The sequence below is a fragment of the Rana temporaria genome, chromosome 11 (genome assembly GCF_905171775.1).
Source record: "Rana temporaria chromosome 11, aRanTem1.1, whole genome shotgun sequence".
Taxonomy (NCBI): domain Eukaryota; kingdom Metazoa; phylum Chordata; class Amphibia; order Anura; family Ranidae; genus Rana; species Rana temporaria.
This window is the reverse complement of record NC_053499.1, coordinates 9,690,430-9,696,429: the sequence shown is the minus strand read 5'-3', so window position 1 is coordinate 9,696,429 and position 6,000 is coordinate 9,690,430. Positions and strand designations below refer to the sequence as shown.

Sequence of the window (6,000 nt, the reverse complement as noted above, 5' to 3'; positions counted from 1 at the left end):
CTGACACTAACCATCGGATACTATTCCTCCCACTGACACCAACAGCGAGACATTATTCCTCCCACTGACACCAACCATTGGATACTATTCCTCCTACTTCCACTAGAGAGTTTCCCCCCCCCCCCCCCGCTGTCCACAGTGCAGCCCCCTAAAATCTGAAGGACAGTAAACTGGCCCTTTTTTTTGTAAAGTTTGAAGACCCCTGCTCTAGTCTAGATGAAGCCAAGTAGATGTCGATCTTTGTCACATCTGCTGCAATATTACTTCCACTAGAGGGCGCCGCTGCAGTGCTCTACACAAACCAGTGACTGCAGTACAAGGTACAGAGACTGCGGGTGATACTTCCTGCTAAATTGTGTGCAGGAAAATTGTGCAAATCGGTCAAAATAAAGCTTCGAACACAATGTGATAAAAATGTTCTGCATTATATGTGTGAATGTGTGCCGAGCATAATGTAAAAAAAAATGTCAGAATCATCTCCGTGCCAAAGAACATTATGTGTGGAAGAAAAACTCCCGTGCAAAGTCCTGATCAATCCAAATAGTCCCAAATCTTTTTTATAATAAGTGATGATGTGCGGCTGCAGGTGAATAACGTCCCCCGTCCCCTATGTCAGTGCTTCTCAACTCCTGTCCTCAGGGTCCTCTAACAGGCCAGGGACGGGAGGACCCCACTAACGCACACCAGGGACAGGAGGACCCCACTAACGCACACCAGGGACAGGAGGACCCCACTAACGCACACCAGGGACAGGAGGACCCCCCTAACGCACACCAGGGACGGGAGGACCCCCCTAACGCACACCAGGGACAGGAGGACCCCACTAACGCGCACCAGGGACAGGAGGACCCCCACTAACGCACACCAGGGACAGGAGGACCCCCACTAACGCACACCAGGGACAGGAGGACCCCCCTAACGCACACCAGGGACAGGAGGACCCCACTAACGCGCACCAGGGACAGGAGGACCCCCACTAACGCACACCAGGGACAGGAGGACCCCCCCCCCTAACGCACACCAGGGACAGGAGGACCCCCCCCCCCTAACGCACACCAGGGACAGGAGGACCCCCCCTAACGCACACCAGGGACAGGAGGACCCCCCCGCTAACGCACACCAGGGACAGGAGGACCCCCCCGCTAACGCACACCAGGGACAGGAGGACCCCCCCGCTAACGCACACCAGGGACAGGGGGCCCCCCCCGCTAACGCACACCAGGGACAGGAGGACCCCCCCGCTAACGCACACCAGGGACAGGAGGACCCCCCCGCTAACGCACACCAGGGACAGGAGGACCGCCCCGCTAACGCACACCAGGGACAGGAGGACCCCCCCTAACGCACACCAGGGACAGGAGGACCCCCCCTAACGCACACCAGGGACAGGAGGACCCCCCCCTAACGCACACCAGGGACAGGAGGACCCCCCCCTAACGCACACCAGGGACAGGAGGACCCCCCCCTAACGCACACCAGGGACAGGAGGGCCCCCCCCCAACGCACACCAGGGACAGGAGGACCCCCCCCTAACGCACACCAGGGACAGGAGGACCCCCCCCCCCAACGCACACCAGGGACAGGAGGACCCCCCCCCCCCCCTAACGCACACCAGGGACAGGAGGACCCCCCCCCCCCCTAACGCACACCAGGGACAGGAGGACCCCCCCCCCCTAACGCACACCAGGGACAGGAGGACCCCCCCCCCCCTAACGCACACCAGGGACAGGAGGACCCCCCCCCCTAACGCACACCAGGGACAGGAGGACCCCCCCCCTAACGCACACCAGGGACAGGAGGACCCCCCCCCCTAACGCACCCCAGGGACAGGAGGACCCCCCCCCCCTAACGCACACCAGGGACAGGAGGACCCCCCCCCCCTAACGCACACCAGGGACAGGAGGACCCCCCCCCCTAACGCACACCAGGGACAGGAGGACCCCCCCCCCCTAACGCACACCAGGGACAGGAGGACCCCCCCGCTAACGCACACCGGGGACAGGAGGACCCCCCGCTAACGCACACCAGGGACAGGAGGACCCCCCACTAACGCTCATACATTCCTTTCTCACAAGCAGAGGCCACCCACAATAATGTATACAGAGTCCGGGGTCTGCGCTGGTCGCGCTCACCTCACACACCTCCTTCTCCCGCCTCAGGCCGGTGATAGTGAGCGGAGCTTCGAGCTCACATACATGACAACCAACACCTCTTCCTGCATCCCCTCCGTGACATTCTGCCCGGACACGCCGTCTATTGACGAGCCTGGCCAATCACAAGATAAACAGCCGCCGCCGGGTGTACCAAGATGACCGCCGCTCCGGAGCTAGGCCGAAGTCGGGGACTTTCCTATGGCCGCACCCGAAAATCGCTGGTTATCGTCCTGGAGATTGCGCGGGGGGGGGGGGTGTCAATCGAGATCGCGATTGTCTTACGATTAATCGTGCAGCTCTACTCTGTGAGTTATTTTGAGGGGACAGCAAATGTACACTGTTATACAAGCTGTACACTCACTACACAACATTGTAGATACAAAGTGTCATTTCTTCAGTGTTGTCACATGAAAAGATAGAAGAAAAGATTTACACAAATGCAAGGGTTGTACTTACTTTTGTGACCTACTGTATGTGATCTCCCGCACACAGAGGGGTGTACTTACTTTTGTGAGATGCTGTATATATTTATTGTGGTCTATAAGTGGTTACATCACACATGGCGTGTGCTGAGGTCTGCAGCAATGAAGGATTTTTGTATTTGAAACTTGAATGTAAATCTAGACAGTTGGGGGGGGGGGGGGGGTGTAATATTCCTGCTGGGTGGAGTATGCGATTCCCCTTTCAATATCGCCCCAATCTAGGCGTGATTTTTGCCGCGATTGTCGCCTGACAAATCGCAGGACTGCTTTTGGGAAACAGGCGTCCCGTCATTTTGTTTGTGTGATTTGTCAGGTGACAATATTGTCCTGTGATTGGGGTGCCATTGAAAGTAACGGGATCACAAGCGTGTCACACGTTTTGCGGCAATTCAGGAAATTGCAGTAATTCCGCCCGCGATACGGAATGCCTAGGTGTGATCGCAGTCAAAGCTAAGTGTCTTCTATCAGTTGATGGGCTCACCTTCTATAGATTCTGGGGGATTGTTTTCTTCCTCAAACATTCCACACGTTCTCTTCCTTCTTTATTCCACCGCTAATATATACTCCGCATTGACCTTGTATAGCGCTTTTCTCTTTAAAGACTCCAAGTATTGGAGATGGCGTTGGCCGGGAATCAAACCCGGGTCAGCTGCTTGGAAGGCAGCTATGCTTACCACTGCACCACCAACGCAAAAGTAGCATGTAGTGTGGGAGGAAACCGGAGTACCCGGAGGAAACCCACGCAAGCACAGGGAGAACATGCAGATAGTGTCCCGGTCAGAATCTGAAAGAAGGACCCCAGTGCTGCAAGGCTAACCCCTAAGCCTCTGTGCTGCCCATTTATGGCCTCTGTTCTCTAAGGCCCGCCCCCGCTGAGCGGGGCAATTCACTTATGTTCACTCAAAGTGCCTTCAGAAGAAATCCAAACTTATCCTAAACTACAATCTATAACACTTCTGTAATAAAACACACCCAAAAAAAAGAGGGGTACAGTGGTCCCCAAATAAGCAACACAATGGAGCTAAATATTCCATTCACCCTTAGGCCTCATTCACACGGGGGTATTTATTCCGTACCCCATGGGAGGGCCATATTTACCAGAATGGGGATGCACAGGTGTTCCCAGCATCCCGTGTAGGCAGTCCCATGGCTGTCAACTGGGGTGCAGTGACTGTACCCAATGTGACATCTGTGTGGGTGCCGATGCACGGCCCCGAACGCACACAGGGTGCGTCCGCGCAACTGCACCCACATGGATGTCCTTTTTTGGGGTTAATGCAGCCCCCACACAGGGTACAGATTCATACACCCCGTGTGAGTGAGGCCTTGGACTTCCACATGAAGGACCTCACTGCCTGGAAGAGTTCTCATTTCTCCAGCAGAGAAAGCTGGAAATACTTCTCCGACCTCTGAAGACAAAAAGAGTTCCAACCTCCAGTCATAGCCAGTCCAACACATGCCTCAAAAACATACCGGCCTCCAACCTCCCCTTATAGCCGGTCCAACACACGCCTCAAAAACATACCGGCCTCCAACCTCCCCTTATAGCCGGTCCAACACACGCCTCAAAAACATACCGGCCTCCAACCTCCCCTTATAGCCGGTCCAACACACGCCTTTTTTTTTTCTCTTTTTTCACATAATTAAAGTGATACGGAGGACAGAAGGTTCACCATTTCACTTCCTCAAAAAGTAAACACACAAATATAGACACAGGGATAGGTATGGGATATTCTATAAAATGGATAAATCCCCCAGGGGTAATCTTTTTTTTTTTTTTCCTCTTGGTCTGATGACAAGAGACACTTGGGGATATATATATATATATATATATATATATATATATATATAGGTACTGGGATAAAGACTTTTATAACTTTACATACTTTCTTAAAGTTAAGTTTTTCTATTTATGTGAAAACAATAAAAATAAAATAATTTAAAAAAACATGCCGGTCCAACACACCCCTCAAAAACATACCGGCCTCCAAACTTCACAACATAATCAATTACTTTATGTCGATGGACAATACATAGATCAAACCTATCGCCTGTAAAAACGTGCTTGAGATGTTGGTGGTAAACAGCCTGCTAGGCCCGGGGGAACCAAACCAAGTCCTCCAAAAGTTACCTCATATCCAAAAGTTGCCAGGAGTGTAACTGTAGACATTATGCTTTAAGGTTAATCAATAATCTCACATTCTAAATGGAAAGATAGAACAAGGGGAGGGGGAGTATGGAAAAGGCAGAGAGGGAGGAAAGTAGGGGGGATGGAAGGTTCTGTGTAAGGAAGGGGTGTGGGGGTTCCCCCCAACCCTCACCCCCTTCTTCCTCCAACGTTCCCTTCTCCCCCCTTTCCTCCCTCTCTCCCTCTTCCATACTCCCCCATTGTTCTACCTTTCCCTTTAGAGTGTTATGTTTTTGATTAACCTTTAAAGCTTAATGTCTACATTTACACTCTTGGCATCTTTTGGAGGACTTGGTTTGGTTACCCTCGGGCCTAGCAGGCTGTTTACCACCAACATCTCAAGCACTTTTTTTTTACAGGTGATTATGTTTGGGCAATGTATTGTCGAACCTTAAAGCTTCTGCAGAAAGGTAAATAGAGGGCTGATGGGAAGATCCTGTGGTTACTGGAGTGGCAGCCGCCACCAGTGTAGGGACCTGTGTTGGTACAGCCGTACCTGGTCCCTGGGAGGGTTCCTCAGACTTTTTGTTGAGTCTTCTTCTAGGAACGGCCAATTGTCTTGTTTGTTCAGCTACATTGATAGTTGGTGATTCAGAAGCTGCAGAAAGGTAAATAGAGGGCTGTTGGGAAGATCCTGCGGTTACTGGAGTGGCAGCCGCCACCAGTGTAGGGACCTGTGTTGGTACAGCCGTACCTGGTCCCTGGGAGGGTTCCTCAGACTTTTTGTTGAGTCTTCTTCTAGGAACGGCCAATTGTCTTGTTCAGCTACATTGATAGTTGGTGATTCAGAAGCTGCAGAAAGGTAAATAGAGGGCTGTTGGGAAGATCCTGCGGTTACTGGAGTGGCAGCCGCCACCAGTGTAGGGACCTGTGTTGGTACAGCCGTACCTGGTCCCTGGGAGGGTTCCTCAGACTTTTTGTTGAGTCGTCTTCTAGGAACGGCCAATTGTCTTGTTTGTTCAGCTACATTGATAGTTGGTGATTCAGAAGCTGCAGAAAGGTAAATAGAGGGCTGATGGGAAGATCCTGCGGTTACTGGAGTGGCAGCCGCCACCAGTGTAGGGACCTGTGTTGGTACAGCCGTACCTGGTCCCTAGGAGGGTTCCTTAGACTTTTTGTTGAGTCTTCTTATAGGAACAGCCAATTGTCTTGTTTGTCCAATTACATTGATAGTTGG

At 52.4% G+C, this 6,000-nt stretch overlaps 1 protein-coding gene and 1 non-coding gene across 3 annotated transcripts in view; one reads left to right on the top strand and one right to left on the bottom strand.

The window, feature by feature from the left end:
- The window catches only part of TSG101 (tumor susceptibility 101), a 48,287-nt gene that overhangs the window by 24,986 nt on the left and 17,301 nt on the right, over nt 1-6,000 (top strand). The window lies entirely within an intron of this gene.
- Nucleotides 3,255-3,326, bottom strand: TRNAG-UCC. Its single transcript has one exon. It is a non-coding gene; the product is annotated as a tRNA-Gly (tRNA).